This window comes from Meriones unguiculatus, chromosome 1 (assembly GCF_030254825.1).
Source record: "Meriones unguiculatus strain TT.TT164.6M chromosome 1, Bangor_MerUng_6.1, whole genome shotgun sequence".
Lineage (NCBI taxonomy): Eukaryota > Metazoa > Chordata > Mammalia > Rodentia > Muridae > Meriones > Meriones unguiculatus.
The window spans coordinates 40941307-40958141 of NC_083349.1; the positions used below are offsets into that span (position 1 = coordinate 40941307).

Below are 16835 nucleotides of genomic sequence, written 5' to 3' on the forward strand. Positions count from 1 at the left end.
AAGCCCACAGATACAGCTGGGACTCACTTGGCGGCCAAAGCTCATTCAGTCCTACAGCCACACGCTGCTTTTGTTCCCACAATGCCCGGGGGGGGGGAGGGGGAAGCGGAGATGAAAATGCCACCTCCAGCCCTGTTCTGTTGGGGTAAGGGAGAGGCGGTTGCTTTTCTCAGGATCTGGCACCAGACTTTCCATTTACAGCCTGGGAGACGTCACTGTGCAGTCGGCTCATGTCCCTCCATGGCAGGATCCTAAGACATCAAGCTCTTGAACTGAGTGAGGAGGAATGTCCTCAGGGTTACCCAGAAGTCCCAGAAACATGGGAGGCTCTGGCAGTGACGCTGCAAGCCGCCCGCCCCCTAACCACTTCTGCCTCTGGGAGCACGGCCTTTCAGAGAGTTCCTGTCTCTTCTCTGCTGTCAGGAGAAAAGGAACATGGCTGCTGTTCTTCCTCGGCACCACTTCTGCTATTTTTAGGCCAGGACACTGCCTGTTTCCAGCCAGCGTTCAGAGCAGCTGGCAATCTCAAGTATTGATTGATGGCTGCCTATGGCTGCGAGCTTGGCTTAACCTCTCCGTGCACGGGGCATAAGGCCTACTGCAGAAACAGCCCAGACAGAAAGGGAATGAACAGGAAGGGCCTGCTGCTTGGAGAGCTGGCCTTAGAAGCTAGCCGAAGAGCTACGTCCCCCTGAGAGGAGCCAGAGGCAGGTGGATCTCTATGAGTCTGAGGCCAACCTGGTCTACAGAGTGAGTACAGGATAGTCAGGGAAACACTGAGAAACCCTGTCTCGCAAAACCAAAAGTAAATAAAAATAAAATAAAATAAAATAAAATAAAATAAAATGATGGCCTTGGAGTCAGGAGGAGGGAGAGGTGGAAGGGAGTTTCTTGAGGAGCAGGGTGACAGCTCCCCACCTTGGTCTTTCATGGCTGCCTGTGAACGCAGACATGTTTGTCACCTTTCATGGAGTGATCTGCTTAAGATTTCAGCATTTTACAACAATTACTTCAAGTACTAGGTATGCTGGCTCACACCTGCAAGTCTATCACTCATGAGGGAGGCAGGAGAACTGCCATGAGTTCAAGGCTAGCCTGATTACTAACTGGCTTTTGGGTTGGCCTTGGCTACAGAGTGAGACTTGTCTTAATAACAAAACAATCAACCCCTCCCCAAATTATATTGCAATCATGAGCTATCAGCATTAAGAAAACAGCTTCTACTTTTCTATTTACAAATAAATCATTCAAACATACATTGATAGCCTACTTCATACCAGGTAGTACATTAAAAGCAAAAGGTAAGTTGGTAAATACTTCAGACATGGCCAAGTCTCCAACAGAGCACACTTTAAAAAAATTGGGGGTATGTTTTAAATGTCATTGATAGATACACATGCACACGTGCACGCACAAACACGCTCACTCCACAGGTGCATACTATGGAACATCATACAGCCTTGAAAAAGAAGGAAATCATGCCATTAATGATGACACAAATAGACTTACCAGATGTTATGCATAGTGAAATAAGACAGGCATAGAAGAACAAATACAGAATGAGTTCACAGAGGTGTAGAATTTTAAAACGTCCAACTCATAAAACCAGAGACTAGAACGTTAGTGTTTAGATACTGGGGAAAAGGAAACATAGAGAAATGATGATGCTGGTCAGATGGTACCAAGGTTTGGCTAGGTCAGATGAGCAAGTTTAAGAGATCCAGTGCACAGCATAGAGGCCACGGTTACCAATACTGCATAAGTAACTTGAGGTTTGATAGAGAACTGACCTGTCTCTTCGTCATCCGCCAATTTAGCCATGTGACGTGATGGGCATGTAAACTAGCTTGATCACGGTAGTATACCACAAAGTATACACATGTCACACCATGATGCTGTATATTTAAAACACACATCATTTTTATTTGTCAACTTAACCTCATTAAAAGTGAGGAACAAAATACCCAAATCAAAATAGTTTGGGAAATGGCTAGTGAGAGGAAATAAGTACCTACATATTTTATTATAACATATAAAACTCAAAACATCCAAGAGTAACAACCACAAATCAAAATGTATACTTGGTTGTTAAATTACTTTCTATCACATTTCACAACACCGATTGGCTTCTGCTGTCTAGGAAGGTGTGTTCTTCCTGACGATCAGATGTGACTCCTGGCCAGAGCTCATATTTGTGGTGTTGAGAGACAATCTATTTGAGCTTGTAAGGCTGGAAAGATCCGAGAAACCTGATGCACAGGCATTTCCCCAAAGAGTGATCTTCCCCCAAAATGGACCTGACAGCCCTCTCCAGCTGGAAATAAGATGCGAAGGGAATAGGACCTCTAAAGCACAGGGGCTCTGATATCCCTGGCTCACAGAGGTAGTATGGTGATTCAGGGAAGAAGGAGCAGGGATGAGGGCCGAGGGGGTTGAGCTCCGGTGCCCGTGGCTCTGAGGGGCAGAGAGTGCCATATTTGATTAAGATACTGAGTCATCCTGGATCCCAGCTCACCTCCTCCGTAAAAACCGGAAGTATGGATTTGATGAGCTCCCTCTGGCTGCCAATAACTTTGATTCTTAGCCTTAGATGTTCTCGCCTCACAGACCGTGAGATTCAAGGTAGCCTTTCAGAAATACAACATGCTGAACCGGGAATGTCTTTTGGCCAAACAGAAGAAACAGATAGAAGTTTAGGCGAGCAGGAGGTGGTTCCCAAGCTAGACACCATCCTCTGTCCAGTTTACACCACGATGGGGCAACCTTCCTGGGTGGCAGCTTGCGGCTTGCTTCTCTGTCATCTCTTCAGTGCTTCCTGCTATCAGCCAAGAACAAGCACGCTTTCTTCTGAGCTGCTGTTCCAGGCTGAGTTAAGTTCCAAAGTTAAGTGTCTCGTTAACTTTGCATGTTGCAGTCCTAGCCCAGCATGCCTCGGAATGCGACCTTATACGGCCACACGGCTGCTGGCAGAAAGAATTCATTGAGATGAGGTCACAGAGGTAGCTGCACCCTGTTCCAACATGACCTGCATTGTTATACAAGTGAGAGCTTTGTAACACACACACGGCAAACTTCATGTGAAGATAAAAGCAAAGAGCTACACCCCAAGAATGCCAATGCTTGCCAACACACTCCCAGAAGCCACACAAAATCTAAGGACAAAATCCAGGACAAGTTTCTTCCCACTCTGCAGAAGCAATGGATCCTACTAGTACCTTGATTGGGGACTTCCGGTTTGCAGAACTGAGAGACGGTACATTTCACCCAGTCAGTGGTACTTTATACGGCAGCCTCACCCATGAGTCACAGTGGATTAAATGGTTAATGCAAAGCCTGGCTTCAGCAAATGGAAGGACTCAGTAACCCTCCCTCTTTCCAATAACTCACACCCCCACTTTGTGGACAAGAACATCCTCCTCCTCCTTTTGAGACAGGGCCTCCCTATGTAGCTGTGCTGAACACACTATGTAGTTTCAGGTGGCCTTGAACTCACAGAGATCTCCACCTGCCCCTGTCTCTATCTATCTGCCTCTTGAGTGTTAGGATTAAAGGCATGTGTCACCATGCCTGACTGGAAAAGAACCTCTAATTGATCTGAATTTATATATGAAAGAAAACATAAGCTTTGAAGAAATCTGTATTGTAATGTGCTAAGCAAGCAGAAGAGGGTGATCTGGGAGAAGGAAAGGAATCAGAAAGGAGGGAAGTCAAGGAAATGGGGGAGGGCAATGGAAGAGAGTGAATGAAATTGAAGTTTAGTGACGACTAGTGTGAAAATACTGCAAAGGAACCCATTACTTTATATGCTAACCAAATAAGCTAATAGAAAAAAAGGTCTTTTTTAGGTACCTGAAAAAGTACAATTCCTACCCCCTTGTTAAACACTTATTTTCTGCCCTTCAAAATGTCAGGCTTTTCTTCAATAAAACCTAACAAAAACTTTCATTATTATTATTATTATTATTATTATTATTATTATTATTATTATTATTTTGTGTGCGTGCGCATGTCTCAGATTTCAGACTTTACTTCAGTTGTAATTGTGTGATGGGATGTCCACACTTGGCAAAGGGGGCACCCTTTAGTTAATCAAGAAGACTGCAAAAGCTGGTGGAAAAAAAAAATAACAGGAGGCCAGATCAGACGGGCAGCTTGGCCCTCACAGAAATATTTCGCAATTATAACGGTTCACTGATACTGGAATACCAGATGCAGGACCGGCTTTTACTGAGCCTGTTAGCATCAAAGAGGAGCAAAATGACAGGAGGGTTTCTCATGCATGGCTTGGCCAACACCACACTAATTATGAGCTCCAACTTGAATAATGGGAAAATATGATGGTTAATGGCTAGTCTCGGAGGTGCGTGTCCACGCCGAATTCTGAATCATTAGGGACGTAAACAGTTTAGCGGAAAATAAATTGAACAGAGCTCTAGTGGGCACAAAAGGAAATGCCTGCCTGGCTCCCTCACAGCGGAGATGATCTGGCGGTAAGGCCTGTGCTGAGAAGAACTGAGAACTTATTCTGGTTTCTGAATTAGTACTCTCTGGTTGTAGCTCTTTATAGGTCAATGTTAGCCATGAACTAGGATCAGAAGCAGGTGTGTTCAAATCCTAGTTCAGTTCATTCCATTCCAGTTGCTTACGTCAGACTCTCAAACTTTAATGTGTATTAGAAATGTCAACAGGCTGGGCATGGTGGTGCAGGCCTTTAATCCTGGTCCTTGGGGAGGCAGAGACAGGCAGATTGCTGTGAGTTTGAGGCCAGCCTGGTCTATATATTGAGTTCAGGACAGCTAAGACTATAGTATATATACAGAGAAAGCTTGTCTCAAAAAACCAAAACCAACCTACCAACCAACAAAAACCAAAAACAGAAATGCTAACAGGCCTAGGGAGCTGCGTTTTTAATAACTAGGTTTTGAAGCAAGTGGATCTAGAATCTTTATTTTAAAGCAGTGGTTCTCACCCTATGGGTCACAACCCTTTATGGGGGTCAAATAACCCTTTCACAGGGGTCGCCTAAGACTGTCAGAAAACACAGATATTTATATTATGATTTATAACAGTAGCAAAGTTACGGTTATGAAGTGGGAACAAAATAATCTTATGGTTGGGGTTACCACGACATGAGGAACTGTATTAAAGGGTCACAGCACTAGGAAGGTTGAGGACCACTGATTTTAAGTGAGAGAGGGTGTAGTGGGTCTTTGCTATTTTGCCTTTGCTTCTTTTTTCCATCCTTTGTCTGGCTCCCCTATCTTACCTCCTATCACTAGATAGGAGAGAAAGAAGGATAGAAGGAAAAGACATAGAAATCCTTGAATCTCTTTTCTTTCTTGTTTCTCTTTTGAGCACGACTACTAACAAACCACAATCAACCCCACTGAACGACCATCAATCACCAAGCCTACCTCTTGGGGCCCTCGAATTTATATACCCTCTGAAAAGTTCCCAGAATTCCTAAAATCATACAATTGCAGAAACTATCTGTAGCTGGCAAAACTACGCCTCTGCTAGAGCAACAGGCCAATCATAATCAGCTGCTGCGGACAGTCTGAAGCAGCCCCACATTTGCACACCTGGGATCAAAATGAAAACATATTCTTGTAATAGTTCTGTGTTTCTAAAGAAACCAAAATTCCAGAATTGGCACTATAAGAGGAAATGGTAAAGCAGTGACAACCAGTCTAGAAATGGTGTGTCGTACCTTTGAGAATGACTGAAGACTAGGAAGAGCCATCTTCTGGAATATGGCCACCAATGGGAAGGGAGATGGTGGTGTAGGGACACTGCTGAAGGGAGGCCTTGCCTTTGTCTTTGAGGTTCTTGTGTCCCCTTATCTAGAATGGGTGCTCAGTCTGTCCACAGGGCTAATACTCTGCTCAGTGGGCTAGGACCTGGTTGGTGTGTGTGAGCTTTGAATAGCATGGGTGTTGGTGATGTCACCACTTACCACGCCACACTCAAGTTTTACATAGGATGCCGCCATGTATACAAATAAACAATACTGCGTTTTGTTAAACATCAGAACCATCATGCCTACCATTTAACACTGCTCACACACCTGTATTCTTAGATGTGACAATGTGTGAAGCAATTTGGAAATAAATAAATAAATAAATACATATATACATATATTTAAACCTGTCATTAAAATTACCCCCATGCACATGTGTTCTACCTACTCTGAGGAACATTCAGTTATGTGTATCTGACTCTGATCTACTCACTAGTTGTTTAATAACTGCCAATCATTTGCATACGTGTTTACGTCCTATTTGTAGGAAATAACTTGCTGGCAATTAATCCAAATGCTCTGAAAATATCCTCACTAAGGCTCCTGCACAGCATGTCCTCAGTGAGGCCGTCTCAGCACAGAGGAGTCGATTTAGAAGGATCTCAGGGCTATGTATCTGGACTCGGCTCTTACTCCATCACCTGGAGCACATACTCCAACCATGTCCCCCTGGAGTGGGGATAAAGTTGCCCTCTGCTGAGGTTTGAATGACCCACATGTCCAGAGCCTGGTTCCCAGGGTGGCACTGGGAAGCGGTGGAGCCTTTATGAGATGGAACCCAGGGGGAGGTCCTTAGTTCTTCTGGAGCGCATCCTTAAAGGGGACGTATGACCTAGGTTCTTTGCTTTCTTGTTTCCTGGAAGCACTGTCATGTCTTCTCTGCCTTTGCCATGTGTCAGGCCCACCAGAAACCCAGAGCAACGGGACTGACTCATGTTGGGTACCTTTTGTATTTTAAAAATTATTTTTATTTTTATTTTTTAACTGCATGTAAATGCTTGTATCTGAAGGGCGTATGTGTATATGAATCCAGGTTCCTGCAGAGGACAGAGGCATTGGCTTTCCTGCCATGGAGTTAGGTGTTTATGAGCCACTTGGCATGGGTTCTGGGAACTGAGGTTGAGTCCTCTAGAGCAACGGAAGTTCTCTTGTCCACTGAACCATTTCTCTAGCCCTATCATTTTCTTTATAAGGTATTTTGTTGAAGTAATGCAAAGCTGGCTAAGACATCCTTTTGATTTACACAGGGTTGATATGAATCACATAAGTCCAAGTATCTGCCAGGTTTCTTGCTAATGAGATCTAGTAAACAAATGCTTTCTTTTCTACCAGACTGCTGGGAGTCCCTGGGCTTGGCTTCACCATCATCTCCTTGTCTTTGGCGACATAAGAACATCTGTGAAGATCTTTTAATATCTGTCACGTGTGATCAAGTCATGTTAACTATCATTGCCACTATCATAAAATTATTATGTACAGAGATTTTACTAAAAAGGATCACTTAGTGAATTATAAATAGTAGAATACATGACAGTTTTACTATAAAAGACACATAATTGCCTAATTCTCCGAGTACTGTGTAGATTTTGTAGAACTTTTGTATTTGTGTCCAGACCATGCCCACCACTGGTGAATGCACAGTTCTGACATGATGCTGGTTGGTGTTTTACATTAATAAGATGAATAAAATAAATATCTTTCAGAGAACTCTACCCATTTGCCAATGATATGAGTGCTTTTGTTGATGCATGGGAGAATGATGTCCCAATACTGTAAGATTATTTCCTCAATTTGTGTGTGACATTGACCATGAAACAGCCATAGCTACAGTGTACTTCCAAGTCAAAACAGCAAATAATCAATAAAACAATAAATTAGCTCTGACTTAAGAGTGCTTATTAGTTGCCATAGAATAAACATTTAATCTCTCAAGGTGGTATCACTGAATGCTAGGAAGAAATGCATACTGGCCCACAATTACATTGTATTTCTACTATATAGACACATACACATCATCTCCAAAGTACAGCAGAAACTTAGCAAGAGATCAACTTTGAGTGCTACCTTCCAAAAGCATAATTCGTTAAAGAAAGGTCATGCCATTTTAATGATTAATAATGGCAGAGCTTAACAGCTGTCACATTCAAACATTTGACAGTTGAGTCCCATAAGTCAGAAGAAGAAAGAGTCAGCCCATCACGGTAGGAAAGGCAAGGGAAAAAACAAAACAAAAAACACCAGGAGCCAATTTCACTATAAATTGCTGTTGAAGTTGCTGCTTCCATTGAAATAATTACAGCTACTGGCAAAATGATAGAACAGTAGATATTGGTCAGGGAGCCGAAGATCCTAGCGGGACCCAGAACAGTGACAAGGGGCATCCAAACCCAGAGGCTCATATGAGATTTGTTTACTAGCAGGTGCTAAAAATAGGACTCAATGAACACAGTTCACTGACTGAACTGTGACAACATTTTGATTTTTTTTTAAAAGCTTTTTTAAAAAAGCTTTTCTCGGCTCTAAAAACTTGAACTTTAATGTATCTGAGGAAATAAACCCCACAGCATTTTGATGAACAACAACTCATTTATCTTCGTGTAAAACGACCTACTTTGTCTTGGCAACATTTCCTCCCATTGAGGGAGGGATGATCTCAAACAGCTCCCCTCGGTGCGATATTGCTGTCTAGGACGATCTACCAGTTGCCAAGAGCAGCCCAGAGCCCGTGGCAATCACAGAGCTTAGGCCAGCCTTGCTACAAACACATAACGAATAGGCATCCGGAAGCCTTGGCACACGGCCTGGCCCTGACAACTTGTAATTAACCCTAGCTGTAATTCTACAAGACACAGAGGAGAAAAACAGTCCCAGGGAAAACACATGTTCCTTCGAGCAGCCTAGGCGGTTGGTTAATGATTTCTGAGAGTTGGCAGCGTTTCTCACAGCGCAGGAGACGCGGCAGCAGAAGGGTCTCTGCACTCCAGGTTGATCCTGCCTCTGCCTGTCCATTATGTGGAGTGTGTAATGCCGCTTTCATTCACCCAGGTTTCCTATTCTCTCCCGGGACAGGGTTTCTCTGTGTAGCCTGCCCTCGAACACACAGCGATTGGGATCAAAGGCATGTGCCACCACACTCGGGTAAGTTTCCTAAATTTAAAAGCGAAAGCAGCGGCTGAAACGGTTGCTGTTTCCTTAAAACAAGGGACCAACCTCTACAACCAAATGAGTTTCCTGTCCTATGAGCCTCAGGAGTTGAATGAGAACATTCTCGGGGCTGTTTCCGAGACTATCCGCTAACACACCCTCCCACATATTCACATTTGCACTCCCTTTGTTCTTCTGAACAAACACTGATCCCATTTCTTTGTAAATATTTATCTGACCTCCTTTCAGAGACACCTACCCTTAGTCTTCCTGATTGAAGTTTGTTCCTTTCCCACAAGGTTCTCTCTACCTGCATATCATAAAGCAATTCCTGGAAGGGACTCCGGTGCAAAGTGCAGGGTGTGCTCAGGTGCAGAGATCTGAGAACGGCGACCTGCCAAGCAGCCGGCCTGGTGGGGCCAACATTTAGGTTGCTGAGCGTTGGTTTGCATTCCAATCATTTCCTATACACGGCTTCTTTTAAAGTTCTGATTCTATACTTAGGCTCTCTCTTTCCCTCCCTCCCTCTCCTCAAATACATTTCCCTCTTTCTAGCATCGTTTAATTTACAAGAATCTTACAGTTCTAAGCATGCTGCAGCTGAGACTAAAGAACAGTAATCACTACCCCCCTGGGGTGATAACCTCTCCTCCTGGAGTTTCCTAGCCTGGCACTTTACATTCACTAGCAACTTTACAATTATAACAACTTGTCAGGGTGGGTTTTACCATCACTGTTTCACACAAGAAGCATCAGAGAACTGCACGCAAAACCGAGGACTTCAGAGCTCTGGCTTGACTGGCTACCTACCGCATAATGCCGGCATATCCGGGGAACCTTGCCTGCCATGGTTTTCAACATGCAAGAGTTTTAGAGAGACTGAGACTGAGGCTCCCAGATCTCATTATTAAAGTCTCACAGAGCATAGGTGAGAGCCGGGATTCGGGATGATACAACAGCTGGTCCATACTTCCCCCAACCCCCGGAAAGATACTAACACTGACCACCCCCATATGTCTTTTAATGCTAAGATTAGACAGAGTGCACCAAAACATCAGTCGTTAGATAAGCATGGAAAAGAATCAGGAGACGCTATGCGTGTTTAATAGCGGTGTGAGAATATGATCTTTTCCTACTGAAATCACAGCAGATGTGTGCCCACCATGGGCAACTAGAGAAGTAGGGATTTTTTTTTCCTCTTTCATCTGGCACATATGCAGAAAACCCTTCTTTGATCTCACCTCAAGTTCCAGAAGCTGAGAAGTCTGAGTTATGAAGCTGAACACAGCTAACCTTACAGGGATTAGGATTCCAAAGCAGGTTAAAATACAATCCATGCCACTCATTAATCACAGTCAAAACATCTGCAAAAGGACCCACAGTACTCAAGAGGTGACTTATTTGTCCCCTATGTAAACAGTTGGTATATTCAATTTCCCATCATTTCAAGTTTCAAGTGGCAGGTTTAAAATTTTTTAAGTTATTAAATTAATTAATTAATTTAGACATAGGGTTTCTCTGTGTAGCCCGGGCTGCCTTCGAACTCACTCTGTAGACCACACTGACCTTGAACACATAGAGATCTGCCTGCCTCTGCCTCCCAAGTGCTGGGATGGATTAAGGGCAGGTGCCACCATACGCAGTGTCAAGAGGCAGTTTTTTAAAAAAATTAAATTATACTTAGTGTGTGTGCAGGCATGTACCACTTTCTAGAGTTGGTTTTCTCTCTTACTATGTAGGCCCCTAAAAGTGAAAGCAGGCAATCAGGCTTGGTGGCAACTGCCTTTACCCACCGCCCAAGAGGCAGTTTTAAATCATGACCACCTAATTTTCACAGAAGATGGCATGTTCCTGGATAGCACAGTTGTGGTTCCAGTGGGGGCTCTCACAATGCCACTTGACACGGGAGGCGTCAAATCCTTTTTAAAAACAAACTCCATGCTGAGAGCGGTGGTGCACGTATTTAGTCCCAGGCCTCAGGAGGCAGAGTCAGGTGGATCTCTGTGAGTTGGAGGCCAGCCTGATCTACAAGGTGAGTCTGGGATAGCCATGGCCCTGCTGCACGGAGAAACCCTTTCTCAAAAGAAAAAAGAAAAGAAAGGAAAGGAAAGGAAAGGAAAGGAAAGGAAAGGAAAGGAAAGGAAAGGAAAGGAAAGGAAAAGAAAGGAAAGGAAATGAAAGGAAGGGAAAGAAAAGAAAAACCGAACTCCACACCACATTCAGATTTTGGTCTGTCTAACCTAATGTTCCCTTTCTGTTCCATTCAGGATAAAATACGGCATTTAGTCAGCATCTCCCTTTGGGCTCTTGTGGGCTGTGATGTTTGTCAGAACTTTTTTTTTTTTTTTTTTTTTAAGTGACCTTGATACTTTAAAAGGGCATTTTGTGGAATGTCCCTCCATTTGGGCTGGCTTCTGTTTTCCTTTTGGTTGGACAGTAATTATGAGTTGTTGAGAGTGAGATGACAAAGGCTAACTTCCGACCCTCCCACTTTCTGTCAGCCTGCTGTCACTGATGTTGTTTTACTTGATGGCCGTGCAGAGGTAGTGTATATGAAGCTCCGAGACCATAAAGTCACCTTCCTACTTCCTGTACTGTATTACTTGGCGGCGAGCTGCCGAGGGCCGTCTGCTATCTGGGGATAACGGACAATGTTCATTTTCTCTACAGCAGCAGCAGATAGGGTCTCTGTATAGAATGCTTGCAGTTCTCCTGTGTGGGAGTTTCCTCCCTCTTCCCTCATTTACGTAACCGCAGCTTCATATCCACATATTCTATTAAACTTTTTAAATTTAAGGGGAGGGGTCCTGACTCAATGCCACACTGCTTTTTTGATTAGATTGTTTCAGTTCAGCCACGGAGAGCTTGTTCAGTCAGCATCCATGCCCTCTGTGCTCATTGTTCTGCTCTCTGAATACTTAACTCCCTTCCTGGAGCTGGAGATACTACTGGCGGTTGTGAGCTGACTGAAATGGGTGCAAAGATCCAAACCCAGGTCCTTTGCAAGAGTAGCAAGTGCTCTTAACTTGAGCCATTTCTTCAGCCCTTTACCTGACTTTTTTTTTTTTTAAGTAAAGAATAGAAACTTCCATTTTTTAGGCTCCACTTTATAGTTGATTCAAAAATGTTAAGATTGACTTAATTTCCTTCATCATTCACTTACAGGACAAAATTTCTGTCCTTCTTATATGCCAGGGTTTTGGACACAAGTTTCCTAAGCTGTTCTTAGTCTGTGAAAGGGTTGGGCTTGTAGAACTGTGTTGTCCAAAGTAAACTGTACTAGGCACGGGCTTTTCCAGGGGTGCTGCCTTAGTTACTGCTGCCATTGCTGTAACAGAACGTCTGACAGGAAGCTACTTCAGAGAGGATTTATTTTGCTTTATGGTTTCATGGTGGAAGAACGCACGGCAAGCTGGCTGGGTTCCTGGTCTGGAGCTGGGAGCTTGTGGCGGAGCATGTCATTTCTCTCAAGATCAGGGAACAGAGCTGGGGCAGGAAGTGGGGCTGTGTGATAAACATCAAAGACCATCCACCAACACCTACTTCCTCCAGATGGCCCTCCCCGCCCCAAAGCCCTACAACTTCTCAACAGCGCCACCAGCTGGCACCCAAGTGTTCACACACACGAGCCTCTGGGGAACGCTGCATTCTTAAACCTACTGCATACTCAAAGTCCACTGCATACTCAAAATCCACTGCACACTCAAAGTCCATTGCACACTCAAAAACCAATGCACACTCAAAATTCACTGCATGCTCAAAGTTCCTTTTTCCTCATCTTTACCTTACACTCTCAAATCACATGACAGTGGCTATAGAGTGATGAGAATGCTTCTTGGTTGGAGGTCATGGGGGGTATCCACCTCTGGGGAATAGCAATAGTTCTAGGCATCCTTTGAATCCTGCTAATGGGCGTTGTGCCCAGCATTGTAGCATGGTCAAGGACTGGCTACTGCTGGAATATTCTAGGTTGCCCCATTCTGTTCACTAGCATAGTTTTTCTCATCTCTTCCTCACACCAACCTTTTTTCCTCCTCTTCTTTTTGTTGCAGGAAGTGAATGCATGTGTTCATGAAGATGTATGTCCAAGGCCAGAAGGTATTTTCCTCCATCACTTTCCTCCTTATGTGCATTATTTATTTATTGGAGATAGAGCCTGTTACTGAACCTCAAGCTAACTGACTTGGCTAAGTAAGCCTCAGGGATCTACCTGTCTCTGTCTCCTAGCATTGAGGTTACATATATATGTTGGTATGTCCAGCATTTTCTGTGGGTGCTGGGGAAAGGAACCCAGGTTCAGGTGTTTGTGTGATCAACACTTTCCAGCCAAGACACTGACCTGCTTATTATTTCTATTTCTTCCTCCTCCTCCTTCTCCTGTTCTCTTTCCAGGTTGGTATCAAACTCACAATAATTCTTTTGTTTCAGTCTCCCTGGTGCTAGGGTTACAGGTATGAGGCCCTGGGCCTGGCTCTCCTTCTCTTTCTGACCCTTGATATCGGCCAAAATGCAGTTTTCATTTTCTCTTTAGCAATGGGCTCTCATTATGTTACCCAGGATTATCCTGAACCCCTGTCTTCAACTGGGACTCTTGCCTTAGCCCCTTAAGTGCAAGGACTGCAGGCAGGAACCATCATCCTTGGCTTCTCTTCCCCCTACCCTGTTTTAGCAATGAAGGTCTCACTATGCTGTTCAGGCTTATTCTGGACTCCTGGGCTCAAGTGGGCCTTTTCCCTCAGTCTCCTGAAGCTCCAACTGCTGTTCAGGTGAGAAACAACACGCCCACTATTGCAGTAACTTTTTTTTTTCTTCAAGACAGGGTTTCTCTGTGTAGCCCTGGCTATCCCAGAACTCAGTCTGTAGACCAGGCTGGTCTTGGACTGATAGAGCTCGGTCTGTCTCTATCTCCCAGAATCTGGGATTAAAGGCATGTACCAACACTTCCTGGATGCAGTACCTTTTTTTTTTTTTTGTGGTGGATATTCTTATTCTTTTGTAGAAGAGGAAAATGAGGCCGATGATGTTAAGTGACATAGCTGGTTAGTAGCTGAGTAAGCAATTTCAAGCCTCAGTGAAAAGTGATGCAGCCTACACATTGAAAGGAAGCACAGTCATTATCCCGGGGAACAGCTTCTAGTTCAGACCCCCTTAAAGCTTCATGCTTGGTGGGTTGGCTTTGCTGTTCATGAGGAGGAGAGAGATTATTATGTGTGAAATGGATGCTTTTTCTTTCCTCTGGGTTTACTGTGACGGAGCCATCTCCTCTTGGAGACAGATTCAATAGACTCCTAGAGAGGCAAGGTCACAGGGAAACTCAAGGACATTCTAGTGTAAAAAGCTACATGCTCTTTGTCTTCTCTCTGTAACAGTCTTCCCAGGTCCTTTAGCTCTACCAAGAAGTGTGCCCATTTCTTTCTGAATCGTACCATTAACCTCTGGCTTATTAGGACAATCCCTTCTTTGTAACTTCCATGCTTGTTTTCTGATTCTTTGCCCTCAGGAGGAAGGAGCTTTCAGCTTTTACACAGAGCCTCAGTAGCTTCCTGGACTGCCTGGGGAGTCAGGTTAGCCCCGAGCCAGGCTTGTTTGGAGACAGACTCAAGGGAGCAGCCTCCACAGCAAGGCGACCACAGAACAGATGCCAATTATTCCAAGTTCAAGGTATCAATACATGCACTGTTCCAGCACAGCAAGATAGGATGTTTATTTGTGATAAATAAATACTGGCCCTTTCCCTCCCTTATGGGGCCTTGAGGTCTCTTAATGGCATTTTAAATCATTTCGGAAACCCTTAAGAGACATTTCAGTCCGTCCGTCATATGAGTGGAAAGTGCCTCCATGGGTGAGTGTGGAGCTGCATGAATTTCCAAGTGTCTATCAGGTTCAAAAAATTCAAAACAAACAAGATAAAGGACATGTGCCCAGGCCGGAATATAAAGCATTCTTGAAAACGAGAGGAGGATGTCTGAAGACTGCCAACGGGGAAGGAAAAAAAGCTATTGATTTAGTTTCCTTCTAAAATGAGTCACAGGTGCTCAGATGAACTGAGTCAAAAGGAAGGGAGGGGTGTGTGTATGAGGGGGTGAAAGTATGTGTGTGCATACATGCATGTTTGTGCAAATGTGCGCACGCACATGTGTGAAGGTACGTGTCTGTGCATAGGTGCATGCAAGTGTCTGCAAAGTAGGTCTGTGCAGGCATGTGCATGTGTCATGTGTCCATGTGTGTAGGTATGTGCGGTGTGTATGTCTGTGTGTATATGCATGTATGTGTGTGCAGTGTATGGGTATGTGTAGGTGTGTGTGCGTATGTGCGTTGGTGTATATGTTATGTATGTGTGCATGCATATGTAACTATGTGTATGTGTTTCCCTGTGTGTATGTGGGGGATAGGAGATTCTGCTAACTGCCAGGAGCTTAGAAACAGGAGATATATTTCTATTTTTTTTTTCCGCCTTGAGGATCAGATCTCAAGTTTTAATTTAGTTTGGCTTGAAGAGCTGACCCACTGAAAGCTGCTGTCAGAGCAGGAAGAAAGCACCTGAAATTACTGCCACAAACTGAGCGCCCCTCGGAACACCCGGTGGAGGGAACTAATGTGAGGAGATGCCAGTTCTGTGACTTTACCCTGGATTGGAGAGGTGACATTTTAGGCATGGACTTCATAATAAATCATCCCTGATGATCTTACGGTAAAGACCCCTGAGCAGAGGGGTTAGTCCTGGTAACGGTTAAAACGTGTGTATTTTAATCAGCAGGCACACTAAAAATGGTTCCCTTCCGGGAGTATCTCAGGGCTGGCTTCCCATACATGGACTCCTGTACTTAGCAGGTTCCTGGTTCAGTTTAATGTCGTGTGTGTGTGTGTGTGTGTGTGTGTGTGTGTGTGTGTGTGTATTAGAGAGAGAAAATATATGTGTGTGTATTTTGATATATAGCCCAGCCTAGCCTCAAATATACTCTGTAGCTCAGGCTGGCCTTAAAAATCACTATCACCTGCAGAATTCTGAGATAATTAAAACTCATCACGATGCTCTTGTTAACAGTCTTTGAGCAACTGGTCTCATGTTTTTATTTCTCATGAGCCCCTTCCTACCATGGAGTCACTTTTGAATATGGGAGATGTTTTGGGAAGGTGACGTTGACATGCAGCATTGACAGTTGGGTTTTTCCAGGGGTTTGTGGTAGAGCTCGGTGATAGAGCTGTGCATAGCACACAGGAGGTCCCCGAATCAATCCCCAGCATGGACAATAAAAGTGGATTTTTCCTTCTTTAAAATTTAGATTGGGAAGAGAATCACAAGCCTCAAGAGACAGGCGATCTTGGAGATGTCAGTCATGACTAACACCTTAAGACACTGAAATGCTGCTTTAGTCACGAGGCAATTCAGAATTGCCTTGCGTGTGCCAGCACAAGTGGCAAAATGTCACTGCAAACAATGAATGGTTTTCTCTCTCCTGGTGACTCACCTGCTACGTCTTTAAGATGTGTGTCCTGGATATGTGGATAGGCGGTGTAACCCCAGGCGCTGGCAATGCAAACAGTAGCCAAGGCAGCTGTCCAATCAAGTATTTCAGAGGATGGTAGCTGACTATGGTCCCCCCATCATTTTAATACTCTGAGCCCTACATTCAGTGTAGATGAACTGAATAACTCCCGTTGGGCCAAAGAGCCACGTGAGGAGAACCTTTAGAGAACATAGCAAACCTTTCTTTTCCCTATCCGTGAGTTCTTCATGAGGCGGTGGGAAGGGAGACCTGGGGAGTGCTTCAGCTCAGCCAGGACCTTCAGTTTCCATTTTTATTTCTAAATCTCAAAATAGTCAATCATAAACCTTATGCTTAAACAAACTTAATAAGGTCTCTGAATTCAGACATCACTGGTCTTTCTG

General features: G+C 44.2%; 1 protein-coding gene and 1 long non-coding RNA gene across 4 annotated transcripts in view; one reads left to right on the plus strand and one right to left on the minus strand.

Annotated features, from left to right (window-relative positions):
• Window positions 1-16835, minus strand: part of Pip5k1b (phosphatidylinositol-4-phosphate 5-kinase type 1 beta) — a 270694-nt gene that overhangs the window by 15640 nt on the left and 238219 nt on the right. The gene's annotated exons all lie outside the window — the stretch shown is intronic.
• On the plus strand, window positions 8780-15004 carry LOC132647111 (uncharacterized). The gene is made up of 3 exons (XR_009585391.1): window positions 8780-8938; window positions 12997-13042; window positions 14445-15004. It is a non-coding gene; the product is annotated as an uncharacterized LOC132647111 (long non-coding RNA).